The 14,503-nt window shown below is 35.1% G+C and overlaps 1 protein-coding gene and 1 long non-coding RNA gene across 6 annotated transcripts in view; both read left to right on the top strand.

Annotated features, from left to right (window-relative positions):
- cntnap2a (contactin associated protein 2a) overlaps positions 1-14,503 on the top strand; it is a 760,628-nt gene that overhangs the window by 99,504 nt on the left and 646,621 nt on the right.
- Positions 8,981-12,572, top strand: LOC137489232 (uncharacterized). Its single transcript, XR_011008620.2, has 5 exons — positions 8,981-9,122; positions 9,673-9,861; positions 10,124-10,281; positions 10,793-10,888; positions 11,625-12,572. It is a non-coding gene; the product is annotated as an uncharacterized lncRNA (long non-coding RNA).

Raw genomic sequence — 14,503 nt, 5'->3', positions numbered from 1 at the left:
CTAAAATGCATGCCTCTCTTACCACATGATCGTTTTTGTCCTCAACAGAAAATTCAGAGCTTCAATTCTTTGCTTCTAATGTAGTGTGGCAAGCCAGACATTTTAATTCTGGTATACAATCCCAGACATATTGGAGTTTATTTTAGTGTGTCAACTTATTTAAATTATGACATATCATTCCATTCTGCAGATATTAGCAGGAAATGTTATTTATATGCTTTGCAGTGAGAGTTTTCCTTCATTCAGATGTGATATTCATAGAATATTTCAACTCATAACTCCTATAGCAAAAATTGCAGCTATGCTAGAGAATTTTGCAGACTTTTAAACACAAGAATGATTACTAAATACATCTAATGTTTTTGATATGCCTTTACTCTTAACGCATGGCAAAGTTGCAGGTGGACATAAAAAGTAGGGGTTAGAAAAAGCGGTGAGAAATGACCCAGCTTGGCCTGTTTGTGCAGTAGAGAGAGAAAAAACCATATGGGATTGTTTCCAACAAGCTAACGATGTATTTTCCCATTTTTAGTTCTAACTAGGAAAAAAACTTGCCTGAAAAGTTCTACTTGTGCTTTAAAAGTTCACTAGACTGAGTACTAACATACAACCTCCTAATGACCCCTGTTGATATACTTATTATTTATTATGCAGGCCTGCGGCCCACACAGTGTGTCTGGTTGCTAAGTTGAAAGTTTTATGTCTTTAATAAAAGAAGCACAACGGCACCTATTGTCATTAGAGGTGAAATTAGGCAGAGCGGGCATTGTTTTGGAAAGGGAGCGTAATTTATGCGGCTTGCCAAAGGGAAGTGAGTTTAATTCCTCCGGGCTAATGAGCTATAAATCAGTCTCTGCAGGCTGTCGGAGTGTTATCAGTACACCATCTCTCGCAACTGCTCCCTCCGATCGGCTTTTTGTCTCTATGCAATCTGAAATCTCACCCATTTGACTTACTCGGTCAATGAAACAAAGCGTAACACATGTCCATCACATGCATTTATGTGCTTATGTGTCTTGCTTTGCATTTACTGCAACCCCACATGGGTTTAATTAAAATACCAGCCAGGCACTCAGCTTCCCATCGAATGCTTGAGGAAAAGGCAAATTGATTGTATGTTTAAACTGTCGAATATGAGCAATTCGTCTTGCTTTCACAATGACTTTGGGAAATACAGGTTAAAAAGCAGGTTTACTAAGGTCATGTGATCTCGCTTTTGGCGGGTAAATAAATTCTCTCTCTCAAACACACAATGAATCCTTGTCCAAGTTGTCTCTTTGTGTTGTGCTGCTAATTGGCTCAGTCTACACTTAATTAAAGGAACTCTTCACTCTTTGAGTCTCTCCTCTTCAGCTTTGTCTTCCACAGTATGTAGCCAATGACCTCACCAGAGTGTGTTGTTCTTGTTTGAAATGATTAGTGTGTTTGGCGAACCTCTGGTGCTCTACACTGGATGTCTTACTAAACTGTGGCTCAGATGAATCAGTCACAAAATGGCAAGTGGGTTTCTTTGTACAGATGGAGAGATTATGCATCATTTGTTAGGTATAATTTGATCATTTGTTAAATTCCAAAGTGCATATTGTTAGTTGCTGAATTGCAGATGCATCAATCATGATGCTGTTTTATGTATCATAGAGAACAGGCCAATTTTCCTCTTGAGAAGTTTCCTTCCTCAGGCCATCGGGATACTTAAAGAGATAGTTTACCCAAAAGATAATGTAATGTTTATTTTTTTTGTTGTCATTCCAGACTTGTATGCAACATAGGCTCATTCTGAAAACGTACCCCTGTATACAATTCTGCAGATCATAAATTATGTAGCCAGAGGTACATATGGCTGCATTTCGTTTTTAAATTGAACGCTACGGGGAGGTATGACGCCATTTCTTTTTGACCTTACAAGCTGACCTCTTATCTCTGTATTGATGGATTTCCCATTGTTACCATTGTTATGTTTGTCCAGTAGCTCACCATGTACGTCAGCAAACTTGAGATGCAGAGAGGAGTTGACCACAATTACATGGTTGGAGTCAGGCGAAGAATGGTTCCAGACAGTGGGTAAGACAAAAACAGAAGCCAAAAAATAAACAACAAGTAAATAATAGGGTGTGAATGTGGTAAAATCTGAAAATGTGGTAAAAACCAGGCAAGGGCTTTCTTTTTCTGGATTGCTTTCAAAACAGAATCGGTAAGTGGGTGGTCGGGTCAATTGGTGCTTTTGAAAACACTGTTGGTTGGGTTTAGGAAAGGAGGAGGGTGGTTCTGTCTATTGGTCAGTCCACCTCTGGTGGATTTACATAAGAACAGCAGGTGCAAGTGGCTTTTGCGGAAGAAATTTGGGATCTCTAAACACACAGCAGTCATACAAGCAACCCAGCAGAATGAGCCTGGGTTGCTTTTATGACATTCTGTGGAAAATAGAATAAAGGTAAATGATTCAATATAATGCATGTGAGACTTTTTTTTTTGTTATTGTTTCGCTTGAACACTTATTTGATTCTTGTTATGGTTGGGTATTGATACAAATTGTGATTTAAGATTCATTGGCCAATTTGATTCTAAGCGGATTTACGTTGTCTGTTGATTCATTTGTTTTTTGAAGATTTTTTCTCAATATAGTTGTTAGACCATGAATCATATGTCCATGTAATGTAATGTGTATTTATAAAGTGCATTTATTGTGTATGGTATTTTACTAGGCATTATGTCTCACACAGACCACAGGTTGAGTGTCCACTGCTGGCCTTACTAACACCACTTCCAATAGCAACCTGGTTTCCTTTTGTGGTCTCCCATTCAGGTACTCACCATGCTCAGCCCTGCTTAGCTTCATTGAGCAACTGGTCTTGGGCTGCAGGGTGACATAGCTGTGGCAATATGGCCCTTCATGAATCAAATTCCGTTGGTTGTGCTGTACATTTTTGATTCTCTGAATCAGTTGATTGTTTTGTTCATGCAAATTAAGTTGCTTGTACTGTACACTAAAATGAATCAGCATTTCATTTCCACATGTTTGTAAATCAAACTCCTGTGCCTGTGATTCTCTAAGCCTTTTACTTAGGCATTTGTTGTTGATGAACAATATCAACAATGGATTGTTAATCTATTTTGATATTTTTATTTTAACAAATTAGCGCATAATAGTTATGCATGTCTGAATCAGACTGCTTTGTGTTGTACATTTTTGAAGACATATTTGTTTTAAATTAGTCATTTGTTCTGTACTGAAACAAATGGATATTTCAAATGTCTCCGTTTGGTACTTTTTCTTACCATTCTTGTAATTCCTTTACATAATTATTCATTTACTTGTATACACGCTTAGCTTAAATGTATTATTTTTTTTATTATTATACAACCTATACAGTTTATGTTATATGATGTCAAAGTTATGGGGGAGGCTAGTAGAAACTATAAAAAAAAATCCAGAGTGCCATGCGTATGTGAAAATGAAAGCTTTGGACTTGAGTGTTGTCAAACTGCGTCTGTAAATTGCTGTCATCCTGTGTTCTCTCATTATTCTGGAAGGTAATTTCCGCCTACACAATGTTAAACAAATTAAAGAATAGCTGGATGAATTCCCAGATGAAGTGAAATGCCTTGTTTCCCCTGTCAACAATTTTAAACATGTCTGGACTTTTCATGGAAGCACAAGAAAGATATTCTAGAGATGAAGTGTTGTCCTCCTCCTTGATTTTAATACATCACTTGCTGTTTCCATTATTTTTCAACCCCCTGTAGGTAAGTATATCCCTTGGAAAAAAAGGGAGCACTGGTGAGAATGTGTTTATGAACTGCAGAGGTTTCATAAATCCATCCGTCATGATAGACAGCTGGAAGTGAAGAGCGCAGATTTAATTTGATGGTTGACTGCCCACCTTTAAACTCACAAGGAATTATTCCTATAGGACTCTTCAGTTTACTCCTCCCAAATGAATAATAAAAAAGAACAGAACTTAAAATCACAATTTATACACAATTTATTTAAATTAAACAAAAACAAAAGCTGCTTTAAATGAACAGTTGACTCAGAAATTACATTTGTGGTAATTTATTGTTCCTGGTGATTTTCTTCTGTCGAACACAAATTTAGTTGTTTAGGAGAATGTCTGAGCTGCTCTTTGATGCCTTGTGATAGCTTTACAAAATAAATCTTGCATAAAAGTCCTTGTAATAGAGACATATTCACTCAGCTTAACTTAAGATATTGGGCTTCTCATGCTCCTTGACCACATGACTGAAAGTGTATTTTGTTTCACCACCACGGACAGATCCTCTTATGTATTTCAGTGTTGCCCCAACAACAATAGGCAACTATCAACTGTAACCTTTACCCTGCGTGGGTTTCCTTCTTAATATAATATTCGCTCATCCCTCTGGCTGAAGATGTTCGATTCTTATCATTTTATTTATTTATTTACTTTTGGATACATCCAGTGTTCTAGGAAGCAGCATCTCACACCAGTACACACATTACTTTATTGCACCATAATTGCTGAATAAAATCCAATTATTGTGTTCTGCTAATTACAGGATGCTGATTACAGATATAGTGTCTGTTTTGCTTCAGTGAGTCGTGCGTTATCGCAAAAAGTTGTATTTTTAAATCCTTTTTGCTTTAGACTACTTTTTGTAGGTGAAAAGTTTAGGGTTTTTTTTTAAATCACAAGATAGCACACTCTGAACTATTTGTAAAATTCTCAGCCAATGTTTGCACGTTTTCACAGCTTAGAATTGTGGCTAATGAGAGAGGAAAAGGCAAACATGACCCAGATTTTTTTTTTTTGGTGTTCTGCTACACTCAAACAGTGATAGAAATTTACATATTTTGAGAAACAATTGTCACTTGTTTACGTTACATTTTCCAAAATATTAGTATCAGTCTTTTGCTGTGATAAATATTATAGAGTAAATATAGAGTTTTGTCTTTAAAACTAAACACTTTCCTGCTTTTATTTTGATGAGTGTATTCAAGATGATACATACACATAATCTGAAGAATCTTCATTTTTATTTTGTTGAAAGATTCATTGTGATAAAACCCAACATCATCCAATTAGGTAATATTAGCTATTTTTGGCAAACATGCTTATTAGTTTTTATTATCCCCTAACATCACAGTTTCTCCCATGTTTATTTTCACAGATTATAAGAGGCCTTTATCATGTAGTGTGGGGTGTAATCATTAAACTCAAAATCGATCTTGACATGAAAGTGACATGGTCACCCCCCTGTGGTAGCCAGGCTAAATTATCAAGGGAAATACCGGCAAACTAAGCTTATTTTGATTAATGTTTAATTGCTGAATGTAATTAATGAAAAGGTGGATGTTTGATGGAATGAAAGCATTTGGTCACCAAAGTGATGTTCTCGTAATTCACTAAATCAAGTTGTGAATAAACATATGCCTTATGAATGTCTAAGCAGTCTCCATTCTTAAAGTGTTCAGACAGAAAATTGGCTAAATTAGGAGAAGCTGTAATGCAGCTGATCTGTAGTCCATCTGCTAACCATTTTCAAACAAACTCTGATGCAGTTCTAATGAAATATAAATGCAACTTGGTCTAAAGATTTCTAAGCAAACCTAAAACCCAAAACCTAAAAAGCTGTCACAAGATGTGGCCATAGAATGTAGCCAATACTTCAGCTTACAGGAACAGATTTTTCTTGTCTTGAACTCTTAAGGCACTTTACTATTGCATGGTACAGCATGATTCAGTTCCTTCTGGCCTATTTTTGGAGGCTTTTCCACTGCATTCTGTACACACAGTAGAACTTGATACATTTTTAGTACCACTTGAATTATATCATTACCACTTCACGGGACATACAGTGTACACACTGTTGATGACCAGTGTTGGGTTAGGTACTTAAAGTAATAGATTACAAATTACTGATTATTGCTGAAACATTGTAATTTAATTGCATTACTAATTACTTAATATAAGAAATAATAAAATTACTATTTTTTTTACAAAATAAACTGCAGCTATTTCAATGATTTTATATTCACTTAAAAACATTACATTGGGTTCAACACACCAGCTTGACAAATTCAAAAGATTTAAAGAGATAGCTTACCCCCCCCAAAAAAAAAAATTTTTTTTTTATATCATTTACTTAATCTTCACTTGTTTCAGACCTTTTGTGTGTGTGTGTTTTGTTCTTTTGACTCTGTTGATAACTGATTTGCCCAAGAGAATCGTGACTATATCAGTGTCATTGGATTTGCAATGCGGAACACCAAACCTAGTCATGCCAAATCTTACCAGTGCAGTTGAAATGCAGATTTACAAGTACTGTTAGATTCCAAAAATGTTCAGTAAAGAGATCTTCAACACATGAACTACCAGAATTCCATAACTAGTAGAATGGGCATAGCAGTGATTCTGACCTGTCATAAATGATTGTGTTGAATTTAATTTCAGTCTCTTCATATTAACATTAAAAGCTTCTATGGGGATTTCACACTTAAGCTTTAGATGTCTATCATTATATTTTATGAAGTCACAACACTAAAAATACATTTTCTTTTGTATTATAGCCTTTAATTGCATAGACTGCCTGCAAAGGTGCATTCCTTAACTTATCTTGCAAGCAGTAGAGCAAAGATTTTACACAATGTAGTGAAAATGTTGCTTTGAAAGACATGTCTGTAATAAAGTAATGTTATCAAAAAGTTGCTAGACAACAGAGGCACGCACATTAAATCACAGGGAAAAAAAAGTTAATGATTTCATGCAGATGCATGCGGTTAATTTGATCACTATGACAATTCAAGGTAGAAAAACTCAGAACTCTTTTGTGTTTTGTATTTTTAATAATGTTAGAATAAAATATACACATTTGGGAAAAGCAAGGGTATTGTAGTTTTATTTTAGGTGTGCTTTTTTCTTATTTTATTTTAGATATTAAGTTACAGTAAGTTGAATTAAGTAAAAAAAAAATGACTGCCTTTGTAGTTCTGGGGTCCGTTCTTCGTACGTGGATTTCTCAATTAGCTGGATTTGGTTATTGTCGATTTGACATGATCCAGGATCGTTTCGTTCTTCAAAACTTATCTGAAAGTTGTTGTCATAGCAACAATTCAATAGCTCAAACCTGCTAGGGAGAGGGCTTAATTTATATAAACAGGATTATATCGGGCCAGTTTAAGCAAAAATAAAATATGTACCGAATGCTGATACCTTCTTACAGTAGTAGTTATACACACTTGGGAAAATAGTAAATATATATACTTATTTTTAACTATATATAAATAAAGTTATTAAAAAAATATATATTTTACTCCAAAATAAAAGTACAAAGACTGCCACCTGGTGGTTCAAAGAGAAAATGTATTGATATGAACTTTTTAGATGGCTTTTGTACAATTTATGTATAATAGACATTCACAATATGCAGTCATGAACATGTTTTGACAGCTAATATGGTGGTGATTTAATACTTCACAAAAGTTGCAGACGCCTTTACCAACATCAAAATGCTTTTGTTAACATCCAGTTATTATTTACACCGATTAAGAAATCGGCTACTTTAATGCTACTATGGCTACTATAGTAAAGAAAACCGCTCTAACTGTGAAGCTAAATAAATTTCTAAATACACTTGACACATGGAAGTGTAAAGCCTGAAGCCCCCAAAAAATGTGGAAAGTTATTAAGTATCATACACTGTAAAAACGCCAACTTTCAAAAAGCCCTCTGAACAAAGATTAATAAGTTAACTGAATTTAAATATTTTCATTTGAAATGCTGACAAATAATAGTTAGTTTGTTCAACAAATATGGTGCTTCAATGTGAAAAACTTAAAATATTTCGTTGAACTAATACAAAATTCTTAGTTTTGCGTTGATGCGTGCCCTTCTTGTTGGCGCATGCGCCTTATAAGCTTCTGGCGCATGCGCAATTTACTTCCATAGCTCACTGCAGGGGGTACCTGTCACGTGCGCGCGACAAAACGAACCATCTTTCTTTCTGCGGAGCTACGTGTCAATCGTTTTCATAATCGATTGTATATAATTGTATACATGTTTTTGTGCGATGTGCTACCCATCTGACTGCCCGATCTATTTTACCAGTGTATTAATGATGTGAGAGACCGTGATAGAGCGGTTAAGAGTAGTGGTGGGCAAAGCGAGGCTTCGTGAAACACTGAAACAGTCGAAGCAAATGTGTCGAAGCTTCGAAACGTTTCGAAACCTCACTCTACAGTGACATTTAGTGGTCATTTTTTATATATATTGCACTGAAACAGCTTCAGCAAAGAACGATTGAACAAATTGAGGGATTAAACCCCACTTTGTGAAAGTGGAATCCTACAAGTAACATAGTACAGTGGTTAAGGTGTCAAACATCCATGCAGGAGTAGTAGGTTTCGAAGCCAGTCAGTAGCAGTTGTTTTAAAATGCTTTAATACCAGTTGGTAATGCTTTGCTCTTGTATCGTTTTGTTTCAACATTGGTCTGATATCCGAATAAACAATTTGTGAATAAATATGTCTTGTTTTTGTCTTAAAACAGGGTTGTTGCTAGATCAAAAACGGTGGCCTGAAGTTATCAAGAATTATTTATATTATTCATTAAATTTCCCATTTATTGTATTTTATTAATGTCTACCCAAACCCTAAACCCAACCATACTGTAAAAATATTTATTATTGTTTTACAGTGTTACAAAAATGATGATAAATTGATGGCGTAACTGTAGCTGTATCCTATTTAGGCTACACAAAACAGAAACATGATTAAAATACATAAAACCATGATTTCGAAGTCGGGATTCGAACCCAAAACATCATGCTAAGCATAGAATCAATAAGCAAACCCACACTGCTCTAAGCCATTTGAGACAGAGATAATTTGGAGACCTTGGCAGTCAAATTAGGATTCACCAGGTCTCGAAACGTTTCTAAGCTGATCGATGCTTTGAATCGCTTTAGTCACGTGACTAGGTGTTTCGAAACACTTTAGTCACGTGACTTGGGTGCTTCGGATCATGCTTCGGTGCAGTGATTCGAAACACTTGCGCTTCGGGATCTCGACACTGTGTCAAAACATCAGTTTCACGTCAGCCATCCCTAGTTAAGAGCAGGCCAACGACGTTTCTGCTAAATCATAGGTATGTATGTCTTTTTTTGTTATCATCTAACGTTATATTATTTGATATGTTGGCTTTGATGTGCGCGTGTATCCTAATACGGAACTATTTGTTATAATTTAGCCGTGAGTTACTTGTTTCGTGCACTTGGTTTTGGCTATTTACATCAATAAAAGTTTAGAGTGAATGTATTTGAAACAAATAGCGATTTCAATCGAGTCATTTGCTTTAATAACTCACGATTAATACAATGAGTATCATATAACATACCAGATCAGGTATCCAAGTCAAATATAACATTATGTCCTGTTTATCTAGATTGCTGTCAGCATTGCGCACATCATAACCTTTTTTCCCTTCGAACCAGAGCCAGTGGAACAAACGGTGACGTGTTTAACTGTGTAATTTGTGTGAAAATCGTGTGATTTTCATGTAATTCATTGCTTGATTTGTTAGCTCGACTAAATGTCTATCATATTCAGACCAACTTGCTTTAACAGTCAGCTAGCTTTTATTTACATAAAAAATATAAAGGGCTAAATATATATTTTTCTTTCTTTTTGCTCAAAAGGACTGAAATATTGACAATGACATAATTCAATGCAAGATTTCCTTGAGGAGGTGAGACTTGTTATCATCAGTGAAATTTGACGGTCATTCACCAGCAGATGCAAGAAACCTTTTCTCTTTGCCCAAAAGAAGTTGTTGAGATTTAGCCAGGAAGAAATTAGAGAGAGATAACCTGGACTTTAAGGAAGAGGTAAGTCACTATATTGCAATTGCTTTGGTTTCATTCAAGGTAGTAATGATAATGCTAAAAATAACAAACAACATTATTATTATAGGTAATTCAAAATACATCTGTATTCAGCATTTGAACATTTAAATATTTACATTTACACACACACATATATATATATATATATATATATATATATATATATATATATATATATATATATATATATATATATATATTTATGTGTAAAAATTAATATGTATGTTTTTTTTGTATATTGTAGATCTGCACAGAGTTTTCTCAGATCTGTAATGTAGATCTCCTGAGACAGTTAATCGAGTGACTTGATAAATATACAGCACCTCTCCTGAAACTCTACAGAAAAGAAGGGATTCAATGGGTCCAGAGATGGATACAACTTTAAACAAGATGGATGAGCAGGTACTCATTAAGATTTTTTTTTTCTTATACACCCGTCTGATGTTTTTAACATGTGCAACATATTTTGTCCTGTCAAGAATTTCATGCTCAGGTAATACAGTCTAATAAAACGTAATTGCAACAATTTAATTGTCCAGCCCTTTTGCATTAATTTTAATTGTGTCAAGTTGTGTTTTGATTGTGAGATGGAAGTAAGATAAATAACAGATGTTTCACTTGTTTTGAGTGACCATTTCAAATGAATACATTCAAAGAGGAAAATAGAAAATAATAGCTGTAGTTTTTAACTCAAAGTAATTGTCACATGAAACTAAACATTTTTCTAAATTTGCCAACTCAACCATTATCAAATTCCATTGTATGGAAACCACAAAATTCTTTTTTAAAAATAAAGCCATGTGTTTTTCAACAGCATGAATAAAATACTATGCTCATTTAAATGTACTAAGTACATTTTTACTTACAAAACAATAAGATTGTAAAACACCCTTTGTAAATGACTTTCCTTTAGGTCACTGATATTGTCACCGATCGAGAAAGAGCAGCTCTTGAGGGATTGCCAATTTTTCTTCGTAAAAATTCTGCTTGCTTTCTCAAGATATGTTTGGTAAGTTACCCATTTTCATACCCTATTCTACATTTATTAGTCTGCTTGGTAACACTTTTAATAGCTGCACGCTATAAATAATTTATTTAGTATTAGCGAATAGTTAATTTATTTTCTGTTAAGCATAACTCTACATGAAGTGCTCAATGATTGTATTTTTTTTAACTTTAATGATTCATTTGTATTACTAATTTAAGTATTGCATTATTTACAAACCAGTTATTTAAGAATAGTTGGTGTTTTTAAGATCATTCAGAATGCTTAAGTACACGATTAATAAACTATTCAAATTAACATTTAAATATCCTAATATTAAGGTATGTAATAATAGTTACTTTGTATGTTAGTATATGCTTTATGAGCTTAACTTCATCCAGTTGTGACCTAATCTAAAGTGAGGACTATTTATGCTTTATAAATCCCTTATGAATTACAATTAAAGGCTCAGTTATATTCTAAACAGGACAATAAACAACTTTCACAATTGAAACTGTATCAAATAAAAGTAAATCTTTGCAATTTTATGTAAAATAAAAGTTTAAAAAATTGCTAAATATTAAAAAGTTGTCAATATATTGTTCAATTATTATATATTATAGACTATTCAAAGTGTTACTGTTTGTATGTACGAAAGTATTACATGTTTTTATTTTCTTTGCATAATAGTAATAACATTAATAAGTAGTAATTAATATTACACATCAATTAATTTTCCCATTACTTAATCTCCTATAAGGACACGGACCCTGAAGACCACAGCACCAGAGATTAAAGGATTGGAATCTTCACTGTGGTGGAAGATGATAATGGCACTTCTGCATCCCTGCAATATGTGATGAACCTCGCTAAAATCTTGGAGGAGGCCATAGTACTTCAGGATATCACACATCTGCCTGCAGCCTTCGCTTACTTGTTCAGCCTCTTGTATAGACTGAATATGGGACACCCAAAAGAACTCAAATATACTTTTTAAGTGATTCAGCATGTTTTATGGAGGTTGGTGGCACATGATCTGCGAGAGTTCAGTTCATTCATTCATTCATTTTCTTTTCGGCTTAGTCCCTTTATTAATCTGGGGTCGCCACAGCGCAATGAACTTGTTTTACGCAGCGTATGCCCTTCCGGCTGCAACCCATCTCTGGAAAACATCCATACACACTCATTCACACATACACTACGGACAATTTTAGCCTACCCAATTCACCTGTGCCACACGTCTTTGGACTGTGGGGGAAACCGGAGAACCCAAAGGAAACCCACGTGAACGCAGGGAGAACATTCAAACTCCACACAGTAACGGCAACTGACCCGTGACCACTTCCTAATGTGCCACTGTTTCAATGTTTTGAGGTCTGTTTTTGGACTTTATGTACTTTGTTGACAAAAGTGCAGTACACTTTAAAGACTGTATGAATGGAGTGGCTTTTAGGGTTTACTCTGATTAGATGATTGTATATTCACCTGGTTTGAGTGTTTAGACACACTAATAGCTTGGTTTTAGTAAGGTTGCCAGTTATTTTATGTTGAGGCAGTGTACAATCTTTTCAAATCTGGAAACATTCAGTACTAGTTGTGTACAAACTAGCCCAATGCTGAACACGGCTAATGTCAAATGCTGATTTTGTATGCAAATGTTTTGGATTGTGATTTGAACACAGTTAAAAATAAAAAAAAGTGAATTGACTATTCTTGTGTATTTAATTTGAATCCTAAAAATTAATAGTAAATGCATAATGAATCAGTTTGTTTTATTTTGTTCAGTAAACTAAAAAAATCTTGTTGGGTAAACATAATCATTTTTGTTCAGTAAACAAAAGATCTTGTTGAATAAACGTGAAAATTTTTGTTCAGCAAACAAAAGATCTTGTTGAGTAAACATGATAATATTTGTTCAGCAAACAAAAATATCTTGTTGGGTGAACATGACATTTTTTGTTCAGCAAACAAAAATATCCTGTTGGTTGAACATGATATTTTTTGTTCAGCAAACAAAAATATCCTGTTGGTTGAACATGATATTTTTTGTTCAGCAAACAAAAATGTCTTGTTGGGTTAACATGATATTTTTTGTTCAGCAAACAAAAATGTCTTGTTGAATGAACATGATATTTTTTGTTCAGCAAACAAAAATATCCTGTTGGTTGAACATGATACTTTTTGTTCAGAGAACTAAAGAATTCAACAAAATATTTTGAGTTCACTGGTCTTCAAACCCTGTTTGTTGAGTTAACTCAAAAAGCTATGTGTGATAGGTTGCCTAATTATTTTAAGTTTACTCAACTTTTTTTTTTTACAGTGTATTTAACAAACCGTTTCCTATGAATTTGATGTAATTTTGCTCACATGGATAATTGAATATTAATCAGATGATATCATTACACTGTTGGGCCGTCAGCCAATTGTTGCATTGCTGATCATGATTTCAACAATCAATAGATCTGTCCTTCACAACAAGCACTGCGATCCCAGATCAGTTCATCCAGACATTTTATTCTGAGTCTCGAACTTGCTTTAAAGAACCAAGTTAGCCAGATATGAGTTATCAAGGTTAACAGATCTAGGATCAGTCAAATCATCTTAGATCATTTAAGCGAGGTACGAAGAACGGACCCCTGGTGTTAAATAAATGTGTTTTTGTGTGTGTGTGTGTGTGTGTGTGTGTGTGTGTGTGTGTGTGTGTGTGTGTGTGTGTGTGTGTGTGTGTGTGTGTGTGTGTGTGTGTGTGTGTGTGTGTGTGTGTGAATAGCATTTTAAATGTTGTCTTTCAATTTCTGTGGAACAAAAAAAATCCATTGATGTTGAAGCTTCTCCATGGAGCCTTAAATCCCAATAAAGATTCTTTCTTTTTCTGAGTGTGATGTTGCTCAATACAGTTTAGTACAGGTGTTACGGACATAAATCTCTCAGATTTGATTAAAATGTCTTTATATGTGTTCCAAAGGTGAATTAATTTCTTAAGGTTTCTGAATGACATCAGGGTGGGTAAATGATGAACTGACCCTCTAACATTCCGAAGCACAGGCAGTTTCTCTAGAGCCTTTCAGCAGCGCTATTTCATGTAGGTCGTGTTTAGTGCCACCGGCGAGGCGAGCGTAGAGAGTTCACGTCCTTTTGTACATTATTTCTGAGTGGAGTTAGACAGAGGCCAGCTCCCTCAGCTCTCTGTGCCCGCGGCTGTTGAGTGCTCTGGGACGGTGTTTGTGGAGCAGGGCAGGAGGAGGAGGTGAGGTCATCACTTGGTTGGCGGATTGTCCGTTTGCTGTCCTGGTAGCGAAGCTCTGATTCAGCTTGGCAGCAGTGGCAGATTTGCCAAGCAGGTGAAGGAGAGACTTGAATTCGGCTGCAAACTGTTTCTGGCAGGAGGTTGGCAGGGCATGTCAGCCAAGTTCTCAGATGCTCGCTGGCTCTTTCATGCCCATATGTGCGTCTGTGGATATATGCGTTATGAAAATATCACCATCCCTGTCAAGGTATCCTAAAAATAATGAGCATACTGCTTCTGCATTCCCCCATGTAATTCCAGAACTAACATGAAATCCGATATTGCTGGCATTTGTTTTCTTGTATCCTCGTTCAGAGCAGAGACGTGGAGAACAGAAGCCGCTGTGGGAAGCA

This window comes from Danio rerio, chromosome 24 (assembly GCF_049306965.1).
Source record: "Danio rerio strain Tuebingen ecotype United States chromosome 24, GRCz12tu, whole genome shotgun sequence".
Lineage (NCBI taxonomy): Eukaryota > Metazoa > Chordata > Actinopteri > Cypriniformes > Danionidae > Danio > Danio rerio.
The sequence above is the reverse complement of the archived record's forward strand: the minus strand, read 5'-3'. Positions and strand labels throughout refer to the sequence as shown.